General features: G+C 33.9%; 1 protein-coding gene across 6 annotated transcripts in view; it reads left to right on the top strand.

Annotated features, from left to right (window-relative positions):
- The first annotated feature begins 417 nt into the window (after positions 1-417).
- Positions 418-12,816, top strand: part of LOC118748895 (tetraspanin-2A) — a 166,927-nt gene continuing 154,528 nt past the window's right edge. For 2 of the 6 annotated variants that reach the window (XM_036483625.1, XM_036483624.1), the window contains exon 1: positions 451-1,394. The gene's annotated coding sequence lies outside the window, so the exon portion shown is untranslated. Of the gene's footprint in view, positions 1,395-12,816 lie in introns of all 6 variants that reach the window. The other 4 variants (XM_036483627.1, XM_036483626.1, XM_036483628.1 and 1 more) reach the window with 4 other exon arrangements.

The raw sequence follows: 12,816 nt of genomic DNA, 5'->3' as shown, positions 1-12,816 counted from the left end.
GCACACCAACAATGCCTGTTGGCACTCATACAACGCGGCCACCCACCTTAACGTGAACCTCTACCACCACCTCTAGTATACCGCTTCCATTTGTTGGTCAGCAGCACCAATTCTCACTTTGCATTTTGGAGCAGAACAACAATAATACCCTACAAGACATTGCTGAGTACTTTAGGCAAAAATTCTAACACAGTAGTTTGACTATTAGTACTGGGGACTTTCTGATGACAACATTGTGGGAAAAGTACTAAATTTTTTCCCATGGTCTGAACAAAAATTAATACTTTGATATCAATATGAGCACTCATATGCTACTCAGCTGTCTTGTAGGGTATGTATGTATGTTTGTATTTAGACGAAGCAAAGAAAAAAAGGTATGGAAAATCCGAAAATGTTCGACGTGCCACTCGCAACGAGCGCTGTCTACTGTGTTTTTGAGTCTATCGGCAAACGAAAGCGAAAAATTGACAGTTGTGCCTGAAAAGTGGAAAGCGACGCATGTCTATCGAACAAAACGGAAAGCTATAAAAATACCAAAACCAACTAAGTGTTGAATGGAAAGTAGTGAATTTCTATTTGAAATACTTTAAAGGATTCTGAGAGCCAAAACAATTAAACAAAGAAAAGAAAAACAAAAATCAAGAAAGTGTTAGCATAAATGCATAACTGCGCGAAGGAAGTGAAAAGTGTGGTTGTCTTAAATATGTTTGACATCTAAAAGAAAAAAAAAAATTTGCACATTTGTATGTATTCCAATGTGTGTTGGTGTGTTTGTGCAAGCGTCATTATCCTTATGGCAAAATAAGTATGCGAAACTGTAAAAATAAAGGATGCAGGCAGTGTAGTACATAAATGCTAACAAATGATACTGTGTTTCTGACATAAATTGAAAAAGTAAACAACTAAGTAAAAATTGCGCAGCGCCGAAAATAGTGTGAAAAAGCTCTTCACATAGGTACATATTTGTAAGAACAAAATTAAATGAGAAATTTCGATATGCATATCCGCGTTCTTTCTTACATACGCATTCAATATTGACTTTAACTTGCCATTTTATATATTTTTTTTTGTTTTTTGTTCCGTTTTGTTTTTATTTCGTGTTTACGACTTTTTTATACGACTTCGCAATTGCCGGTCTTAATTATTTATACAACAATTTGTTTGTTAAGCCAGCTGTGGCCAAAGAATTATCAACACTAGAGACTTTACTTCTCTATAAACGTCAGCAAGTGTCGTTTACGAAACCAAAAAAAAAGTAACAAAAAATAACAACAAAATCGTCGATAGCAGCACCGGCGCAGCAGCATTTCAAGCAGCATCAACAGTAGCAACAATAAACCGTTAGTTCAGTGGGGTCAATGACGAGCACGTCATTGAATTTATGAACTGGTTAAGTGAGTAGAATATCAACAACAACAATTATATAATAGAATCTCGAATTATTTAGAACTTTGATACTAATTTATGGCCTCTTAACTAGAAAGGCATAAAAAATTTGAATTTTTGAATTTTTTAGAACACACAGTTCATTTAGTAGATATTTAATTAAGTAAGATACTAGAAAATGATGTTGTTGGCAACTTTTGTTCATTTATTTATTTCTAATAATTTTCATTTAAACAGAAACCATATAAATAAAACTTTCAGAGCTTGCATAAAGTTCACAAAAACTAATCAAACTAAAAATGTTCATCAAAATTTCAAACTTTTAATTCAGAACTTTTAGGGCCGCTAACTTATCTATTTTAAAGTATAGTTAAATGATTAGTTAAACTATAGTTTAAAATCGTTAAGTTAACGGCGCTTAGAAAGTATGCAGTTTTGTAGCTCATTAAATTTCAGAATAATAAAGTTCAAGTTTCAAGTTGGTTAAAATTACCGTTGATTTTTTTATTTTTTTTGTGGAGGGTGTTGCGCATTATCTTCCATTTGAAAATGTATTTGGATTATATCACCTCTCATTAAATTTAACTGGAACTTTTAAACTATGGGCAATACTCTTCAAAAATGATTGATAACTAAAGCCTCCTTAAACCTCTCTCTTCAAGAAAAGTATTTTATAAATAAACATTAAAAATAAAGTTTTTCTAAACCTGACTACTTTGACACCATTATTAAAATATTTAACTTTATTTGTTAGTTGAATTGATTTAAATTTCTGAATAGGTGGTAACTCTCTACAAAAATACTTTCAAAATAAGGGATCCTTAAACCTCTCTCGTTTGGCCCCATATCAAATTCTTTCGTTTTAGTTGCTAACAAAAATTGATTTCGAATTTCTAAACAGGTGGCAGCCCCTCTACAACAATATTTTCGAAATACAGCTTTCTTTGACCTCTCTCGTTTTATCCCCATATTAAATAATTTTATTTAATTGGTTAATAAAATTGATTTCGAATTTCTAAACAGGTGGCAACCTTTTTTTCTTAAACTACTCTCGTTTCACAGGCATTTTAAAATACTTAACTTAACTTGTTGCTCAAACGCAACCCTCTTAGAAAAATTTTGGAAAAAAAAACCTTCTTAGGCCACTCTTGTTTGATATTTTTACATATTTGATATTCATATGTGTTTGAACTGTTTAATTAAATTGATTTTAACTTTTTTAACAAGTGGCAGCCCAATTCAAGAGACTTTCAAAACAAGTCGTTTTTGAATCCGTTTCATTTGAACCCCACGTTGTTGTAATATTATTGAAAAGGCGGTAATTCTAATAAAAAAAATATCCTATGTATTAATCCAGGCTGTTACATATTTGTGTTCCAAACTTAATTGCATCAGGTCCTGCCGTTTTAGCGCTAAAGAGTAACAAACAAACTCACATACTCAATCACAGACCTTCATTTCATAATATCGAGACCTAACCGCGAAAAAACGTAGGCGATATTTTATCTAACATTTTCTTTCTGATGCAGCAATGCTCCTAGAGCATACAGATGCATTTCTGGGTAAAAAAAAAAATAAATAAAAAATGTGGATGGATCGGGAGCAATCAAAGGAGTTCCTTGGGCTTTGAAAAGCCATTAACTAACCCTTAGAAGCTCTCGGGCATTGAAATTAATTTCGTAATTGGCTCGCTGCGTTTCGCCGATGCCCTCCATTCAAAATCTATGTTTTATCATAAAGGACGTGCTAAGTGTTTAAGTGCGTCCCCTAACTGCGACAACTACCATAACTTAATTTAACCTAATGCTGTTTCGGCGAATCCACTGTGCAAGCTTAAACGGTTTATTACGGCTCCGAAGGTGCATTACAGCTGGTGAAAAGCTACTACGATTCTTGAGTTTTAGAGCAGCCTGTGTGCCGACCAGCTTGTTGTATGCAGAGCCGCGTCTGTGAAGGTGGCACGTGGAAAATAACTTTTTTTCGGCTTTAAAAGAGTCCTGGCTAGACTCAACCAAAAATTTGAGATCTCAGGATGGAAAAGTATACATACCTTACCGATAAAGATCAGGAATCGATGAAGTCGCCGGAATGTCGAGAGATGAATGAAAGGCGTTGGCTTCGGTCATCCTTGGGTACTTATGCGGGTAGTCCGAGGAAACTCTGGACTAGCGAAAAGTTTCGAAAAGACCCGTTGTGATGTGATTGCTAGCTGATCGGCTTAAAATCGCAAAAAGCTATTCTCTTAATGTTCACAAAAAGTTGCAAGACTTGGTTTGGTCACTTTTGGATGCACAGTGATATGACTAGTTCAAATATCTGACAGTTACGCGCGCTAAGTAGTCAATTATAATACCATCTTGGTAAAGTTCTTACTTAAGAACATCCGTCGTGCGGGTAGGGTTGGGTTTCTGTTCAAGGTGTGGTCTAATTAAAGTTTAACAACGTGGCTTTACCACCTGATTGATTGTGTCTTATGCTTTCGTGGTGAAGTGACCAAAATGAGTGAAAAAAATTTGTCATACTATGTTCAATAAGGACTTGATATACTACGGCTTTGGAGTTGCTGCAAGAATGAAGTCTTCATCATAGTTTTGTGCTGGTAAGAGTTGTCTCGAAGACCTTCTACTGCGATTTTTTTTTCTAAATAAAAATAAGCTCGACACAGGTACTCTAGAGATGGTCACTGTTTTGTTTTTGGCGGCTACTAGTAGTAGTTTCAATTGCTGATGGGGTAAACCTAGAATACATAGTTTAATTTTTACTTTTGTGTAATAAATATCCGCAATTCTATTAGCAAAATATGTTTAACACAGAGGTTTACTCAACAAAGCGACCACAATAGGTTATCAAAAGTTCGCACCTCCTACAGGAAATTGACTTATCAGCTTTGTTTGCTGCTATGTACTTTTATTATTTATTTTTTTAAATAATGCGTCATAGAGATGCACAGAACTTCATCTTGAGAAAATAAGTATTAGGAGACCGTTTTTCTAGTTTTCTTAAGAGCCTTAGAGAGGTTTTCTAACTTAAATAGCACGTCTTATAACTTACAAAGTACAATGCAAGAGGACCAGGGACCGATCTATTCGAAAAAAATCGTATTTATGGTCCGATTTGCTTGAAATTTGGTACGTTGGTAGAATTTTGCATAGGCTAGCATAAAGGATCATGTTTTCCGGTCGCTCGACCAGGGACTGATCAATTCGAAAAAATCTTCTTTACCAAATAGATTACTTTCTGTGGCCCAGTGATACTCCCCATTTTGAAATTGCTGCCAACTATACTTTACTGATTCAACGACGATTCACCATCCCACCGGATCATCATTGCCGCAAGAACTTATACTGAGGATATGCCTTCTGAGGACCACAAAACCAAACGTTGGACGGAATGTTTCAATAAAAAAATAAATTTTTGGACGGGACGAAGTTCGCCAGGTCTGCTAGTAACTTTTGTTTGATATTTTTTATATTTTGTGCTTGGATATTGGAGTATGTTTTAATTTATATACAACGCTAAATTTAGATTATTTTTTTTTTTTTTTTGAAAGAGTTAAAGTTTTGAGCAAATTGTCTGCTGATATTTATTTAACTCGCACTTTTTATCTCTTTGTTTGCTTAATTTCTGAAAAAAAACAGACAACAAACAATAACATAAAACGTCGGATTGGTTATTTAATCGCAGCTCAAGAGACACACCTTAAATCATTATACACTCAAATATTCTGCATTAAAGCCGGGGTTTGCTTAGCCAATGAGCGCATAATTAAATATGTGGTCACTTGTACAGATAATTAGCAGATACGCACACGTGTCCGCGCTGATATGGCACATCCGCCGCCATCGTCGTTATCGTCATAATAATCGATTTTAAATTCAACAACGAACGAACTTTTTGCCCCTCTCTGTATTGGTATTTATTTTAGCTGATAATTATGACACCCCAAGGAATATAGATGGGTGTGTGAAGAGCAGCGCGGAATAGCGAATACAATGACAGCGCGGAATCTCATTACAGCAGTTGAGGCTAGTACGGGTATGTCCGCATGGTTGTTGACGTCGATGCACATTAAGATGGGTCGATGGTTTGATTATAAAAAGTTCATCTCAAGGAAAAATACTAAACCGACTTAATTTTCTAAACAAAATAAGTCTAGTTTCATTGCAGCTTTTAAATTCGCACTTTGGATGACAAATATGTAAATACAGTTAATTGTAACAAATTTTTAAGCATTGCGAAAATGGTATTCAATGCTAAAAATAAAATCTAAAGAAAGATTTAAGCACTTAAGACTACAACATATCCTGTGGGTGAAGCTTATTAAAGCTTTTCCTAGATTCTAAATCAGTGATGCACAGAGAGAGCTTTTACTTTGTGCGCGTCCATATAAAACCGTTATGGGCACTGCCTTGCCCGCTGACAATCAGATAGAGATTTTACGCTTTAAAATACATCCACAGTTTTAAAAAGTTTCTCTAAGTTGTTTAGAAATAATTATATCGAAAGCTATAGCCTTCAGATAGAGCTTTTACTCTGTGTGCTTTCATATATCATCTGTTGAAAGCTTTAAAAAGTTTCTCTAGGTTATTTAGAAATTGCTGCACCTTAATCGACTACCAGAGGGAGTTTTTATTATGTACGTAAAAGGCTTCTTTTGATTATTTAGAAACAACTTTAAAGAAAGCTTTAAGAAGTCTCTCGGGCTATAGTTTATTCGTTACAGTTTCAAAGCTAAGATATGATCTTTAGGACACTTGGGAGGGGAATTCACTCATAACATTCCAATTTAACTTCACGAGACATCTGCTTATCGAGTGAACACGCGTTTTTAGGCTGAGTTTATGAAACTTTCAATTCTGTTTCAAGCAAAATGCACTTAAATATTTGCCTGAATTTGTGAATACTTCCTCGAACGCTCTGTATAGTAGATAAAACTCGGCACCCAGCTTTTCAAGTGCTGCGGCTTACGGAGGTCACCTCGAGGCTCTAGACGCTAGTCGTTATATTTATTTAATAAATATTTAAAAGTTGTTAATATAGAAATGAAGTAATAAACATTAAGCATAAATTTAAGTTGCCTTTAGACACTCACCGATTGTCCTATTACACACCTTCTCATCTACCAAAGAGTTATTGAAAAAGCTCTGCCTAAACGCATTCACAAATGTGAGGTTAGGGAAGCGAAGCGCGTTTATTGGTAAAACGAGCTGTAGTGAAAGATTTTTTCTCATAAATATGAATCGCTCCACACTAACCTAGGTTCATATTACATACATATATACTTATTTATGGAAGTAAGTCAATAAAACCACATAACCCGGCAGTGTTAACATTGCGGTAGGTGTTTTGTTGCATTGCGTGCCGTTGTCATGTTGACTGCCAGGCGGCTGATAGTTAGATAGGTTAGGAAGGGTGTAAATTGCTGAGGTGCGTAAACGCGCCATTTGCACTCGTTAGCTTGGAATATGCTTTGCAGTGTTCTAATGTCAAATGCACAAATTTATTACTGCTTATTAATAGCTCACTTACATTTACATATGTAAGTATATAAGTACACACATACATATATGCCATTACTATTCACTAAGTATGTATTTGCCTGGAGGAAAATTTAAATATCTAATTGCTAACTCTTGCTTCTTATTCCTTGGGACATTAAAAGACTGCGACGGTTATCGGGCTACTTGATTATGTGTTATAACAAAATCGTTAAAAATATCCATAACAAAATCGATAAAAATATCGATAACAAACCGATAAAAATATCCATAACAAAACCGCTAAACATCGATAACAAAATCTATAAATATCGATAACAAAATCGATAAATATCGGTAGCAAAATAGATAAATATCGCTAACAGAATCGATAAGTATCGATAACAAAGCCGATAAATATCGATAACAAAATCGATAAAAATATCGATAACAAAATAGTTAAAAATATCGATTACAAAATTGATAACAAATCGATAAAAATATCGATAACCCAATCGATAAAAATGTCGATTATTATATCGGTAAGTTCCGAAAATATCGACAGAAAAACTAATAACAATATCGATAAAAATTTCGATAAAAATATCGAAAAGTAAACCGATAAAAATATCGATTATTTTACCGATAAGTCCCGAGAATGCCGAAAATTTCTAAAAATCCCAATATAGTGCCCAGATTGAGTCACAGAGACTTTCTCTCTCGCTTTCTATATCCTTTCCTCTTTAATTACCTTTATTTTAATATTTCTTCCCCTATCTTCATATTTACTTTTACGGTATCTTCATCATCCTCTTTGTCTTTACTTTTATGTTTATCATATTCTTCATCTACATATTCCCCTTCACCTTTGCCTTATATATATAAGTAAAGTATTTAAATTTACCTTGATCTTCAGTTTTGCCTTTATCTTTACGCATCTTTGTTTTTGTTTTTATTTTTATCTCTGCCTTTATCCATTTCTTTATCTATGTACGTAGTCACCTTTACTTTCATTCTTGTATTGGTCTTTTTCTAAGTGTTATTCTTTAACATTTTATTAGCAAATTTTATTTAAATTAATACCATATGCATACACACAAGAAGCACTTGTATCAGCCCCAACCATTTCCGTTGCATTATTTCCGTTGCGCCATTTTCGTGTGCAATTTCCGCTGAATTTGCCAATTTACTCCCAACTAACCAACCGCCACTAAAGAAGTTTTACTTCAAAAAATATTAGCAAACAAATATTTTGAAAACAAGTTTTCTAAATAGGAAGCGAATCGAACAATAAATATGGTTTTTCAAATATCTCGACTACTGCGCCATCTGTTCAGCGGATTAATACTTTCATATCGTATTGTCATCATACTCGGTTTGTGTGTATGTATATGGCAAGTAAATAACCCTGCCAGCAAATGGAAGAGAATTTTATCGCCTATCGCCACGATGTCACTTCTTCGTCACTATTGGAAGTTATCAAAGCGATAGTTACTCATTTCACAAAATCAAAAAACATTTCTGTCGCTTTTCTATCTTCTTAAAGATGCCCGGACGATTTTTACTCTTTGAAGTTTAGAAAATTAACAAAGCAAATATTGGAAGTTCATTCAAGTAAAATTATACATATTTTTATTTTCTAGATTCTTTTTGATTTTTCAATTAACGTGCGAGCAATCATATTCTATGTTGAAATTATACCATTATTATTATTATTATTATTATTATTATTTATAGTTTCACCATGATCATATTCGAATTACAAATAATAATATTTTTTTAATTTTAACAGATGCGCTTTTTGATTACCTTTTCAATATGAAGTTTTGGAACTCCTTTTTAAAATGTTTGTGGTAGGAATTTCATAAAATATGGGTGTGTTTGAGCTAGTAATCTGAGCTGTAAGCAGAATGAAAATAGCGTAACTCTGCGGCTGTGGTTGCAAGCTCCAAGGTATCCCAAATTTCTCATTAAGTTTTATCAAAAATTTAGCCTACCCAAGAATCTTCTTTAACACTTCCAACTTTGTCGCACAAGTTACTATTTTTCCTATCGATATAGTTCCTAATTGCTGTATCGCTTTCGTTCCATAAAGACGTGACATCTTGGTGGAACAGTTCTTCCCGAGAGCGGATAGGAATTCGAAAAAGTAGCGATATCATCGGCGATGATTTTTACAGAAATGTCGTGTCGAATTAGTAACTTTCGCAATAGAAAATGCCTGCAGGGAAAATGCTCGTAAAAATATAGAAACACTCGTACAAAAAACTATACTATTGAATTTCACTCATACGCCCCGGCAATCAGTCAAAAGAATTCATAATAGGTATTATTTTCCTTGGTATGCTAAAATCGTACGGATAATTAATAAATCTAATATATAAAAATCTCGTGTCACGGTGTTTGTGGTCGAACTCCTCGTGTATATATATAGGTATATATATATGGTAGGTATGAGAATCGGATGAAAAGTATATTTCATACCGCTAGGTGCAGGGGGGCGTGGCACCTCCCATACAAACCGAATTTCTCATATTGCATATCTCTGGAAGTGTTCATGGTAGAGTACTCTAACGTGATATGGAGATATACGAAAACAATCTCATACTTATGGAGAAAAATTGCGGTTAATGGAAAAGGGGGTGTGGCACCTCCCATACAAACGGAATTTTTCATACTGCATATTTCTGGAAGTGTTCATGATAGAGTACTGGAACTTGGTATAGAGATATATGAAATCAATCACATGGTCATGAAGAAATGTTGGGGCTATTGGAAAAAGGGGCGTGGCACCTCCCATACAAACGGAATTTTTCATACTGCATATTTCTGGAAGTGTTCATGATAGAGTACTGGAACTTGGTATAGAGATATATGAAATCAATCACATGGTCATGAAGAAAAGTTGGGGCTATAGGAAAAAGGGGCGTGGCACCTCCCATACAAACGGAATTTTTCATACTGCATATTTCTGGAAGTCTTCATGATAGAATACTGGAACTTGGTATTAATATATAAAGTCAATCGCATAGTTATGAAGCAAAGTTGGGGCTATTGGAAAAAGGGGCGTGGTGCCTTTCAAACGCACTTAAACTATTACGTGTCTTTGTATGCATATACACTTTTGCTAGGTTATTTAAGACGGTAATGGAAATATGCCTTCTGACAACCACCAAACCGTAATATTAGAAGATAAATGCGTCACTGAAAATCATAAACGTGAACTGTTGGTTAAAATGTTGGACTAAAATGTTTCAATACAAAAAATGAATTGTGGACGGGACGAAGTTCGCCGGGTCTGCTAGCATACATATAATTTGATAATGATTTTTATTAATTTAGTTGTGTTCATACCCGGTATTTATTATCTAGAATTTCCCTAGAGAAACTTACTTACTTCCTTTGGTAACTCATACGCTATGGATCTCCATCTCAAAAATGTTCCCTCTTTACAACAGAATTTTAGTTCAACTCAAAGAAGGAGAACTTACTCGAACCAACTCACTGTGTAGATTTTATATCAACTGTGAGGTTGGCGTAAATTTTAATTGACTGCAGCACAATTTACGCCATTAATTACCTTCAAAAAATATAAAATTCAAATACATACTAGCTTAGAGTGAAAACTTGCAAAGGCTCAATTTAAAAATTTTACAGGAGAAGAAAAAAACTTTTTATAGCAATGCAAATCTTTTAATACAACATTTGCCTGTTTAAAGCAAAGCAAAGATCTATATCTACGATTCAGAGGGATTCGATTTTTATAAAAATATTTCGTATTATTTTAGTCTTGTCGAAATGTTGGAGCTTCTTTTGGACTTAGCAAATTTTACTTTCGTTGACTATAAACGAGAAAAAATAAAACAAAGACCTTTATCCTTTTCGAAACAACCTCCTTTATGAAAATATGAGTTTTCATAAACTGTGGACTTAGCAACTTTTCACTCTAAGCTAACGATATGTATTTCATGTATAAACATATTAAATATAACAAACTCTTCTCAGCATCAAAAAAAGCGTTGTAATAAGGCAACACTTTGAGTAATATGTATGTCGAATGTCCACGCACGCATATGTATGTAAATACTTCCGTTGACAATATTATTTCATGTTAAATAAAAATAATGCTGATGATAATTGAGACAAAAGTAAACAGAAACAATGACATTCAGTTTATTTAAAAATAAAAAATAAATTAAGTCTCCTGTGATCGGAATTCTTGCGTGCGCGTACGTTAACAGCGTCACGTAGGTATTACATCAATTTAGAAACATAAAACGGTATTACAAGTATGGACATGTATGTATATGTGGAAACTCAATTGAGTGATTTGAGGTGCATACTACCACTTCGTAGGACATGGGTTCGATCCCTGTCCCGGCTTACATAGAAAATAAGAAACAAGTTTTTTCTAACAGCAGCCGCTACTCGGCAGGTATTGCCGATTTGCAATTTGTGTTATAACGTCAGCAAGCATACCACAAATTGGAGGAGAAGCTCGGCCAAACACTTGGCAAAACTGTTAGCGCTAAATATTTATTAATTTACTTATTTATGTGGGCACTTATTTTTCAGACATATGAAAAAAAAATGATGTATCAACATATGGCATCATTAACAATGGCTAAAACTTTTCCCCGACCATACAATATTACTGATAAAAATGCGTTCGTTAACGATAGTGCAACCGTCACTGGCATAAACGTATGCTTAGTACGTAGAAATGTATTGTTCGCCGTTCAAACTAGTATGTGCATTAAAGTTGGGATTTTAATGCTCTCACCCCCTAGGACATTATTTATTTTAAAATCAAAAAATATATAGGGGTCGCACAAAGCGCTCTAAGTTTTCCATGTACTATATTGTATGGGAAAAACAAATTTTCGTAGAAATGGTATAGAATTCTTGAAAATCAATATTTTTCGATCGGAAAACTCTAATTCCCTTCAGGAAACTTCAAAAATAATAGCAAATTTTTTAATACTACAGATTTTTTATTGACCCCCTTATTTCATTTTCTGACGTTCTTGGCGGATCTATAAAATATAGTTACTATGAAAAAATGACGAAATAAAGAATTGGGTATTATTATTGGAAATCTCCTGAAGAGAAACAGAAATTTCCAATTGAAAAATGTTGATATTCAAGAATTCTATACCATTTCTACGAAAAGTTGTTTTTTCGCTTTGAGCGACCGCTAAATATTTTTTAATTTCAAAAAAAAAAAATTTGGGTAAATTTTTAATTTTTTTTTATATAGAACAGTCCTAAAGGGTAAGAGCATAAAAACTCCGACTATACTTTTTCACATTCATTTTTGAACCACCCTAATGTACATACATATATAGTAATAATACCACGCAATTGTTTATAAAATAGTTTTGTTGCGTTATAAATATTGTACTTATATTCATATGTATGTACATAGTAATGCAATTCCTATTCTCTTATCAGGAAAGTAGGAGTAAACGCCATTCCTATTTGGAATTAAGAAAAAAAATGATTGGCGATCGATAGTTGATGGTGATATTTCCTTCTTTCTTTATTAGTTATTCTCTTCATGGATCATTATTATGTTTTAAAATTTAAGCAGCTTTTACTAAGCATTTTCAAAATATGAGTCCAATCGAGTATATGTTCTGTTTTATTAAGGTCCTGTGACGCCCAAAAAAAAAGAAAAATTTAAATACCTTTACATGTTCCTAAAACCGTTCCGATCATTAACAAATCCAAACAGCAGATTCAAAGAAATAGTACCCAGTTTTTCGACAAACGGTTGTAATCCCAAATATGCTTGTGTTAGTGTGCCACTTGCAGCGCAGCCTCTGCAACCTTCTGATTGTTCCTACCTTTCAACCTGTATAGAGCTTCATAAGTTATGATCGGTCCTATGACTGTGGTGTATATGGGTCGTTCTTAAAAAACATGACCATTCTGAATTTTGTAATTTTTA

This window comes from Rhagoletis pomonella, unplaced genomic scaffold (genome assembly GCF_013731165.1).
Source record: "Rhagoletis pomonella isolate Grant_MI unplaced genomic scaffold, Rhpom_1.0 Rhpom_scaffold_00013, whole genome shotgun sequence".
NCBI classification, from domain to species: Eukaryota; Metazoa; Arthropoda; class Insecta; order Diptera; family Tephritidae; genus Rhagoletis; species Rhagoletis pomonella.
The sequence above is the reverse complement of the archived record's forward strand: the minus strand, read 5'-3'. Positions and strand labels throughout refer to the sequence as shown.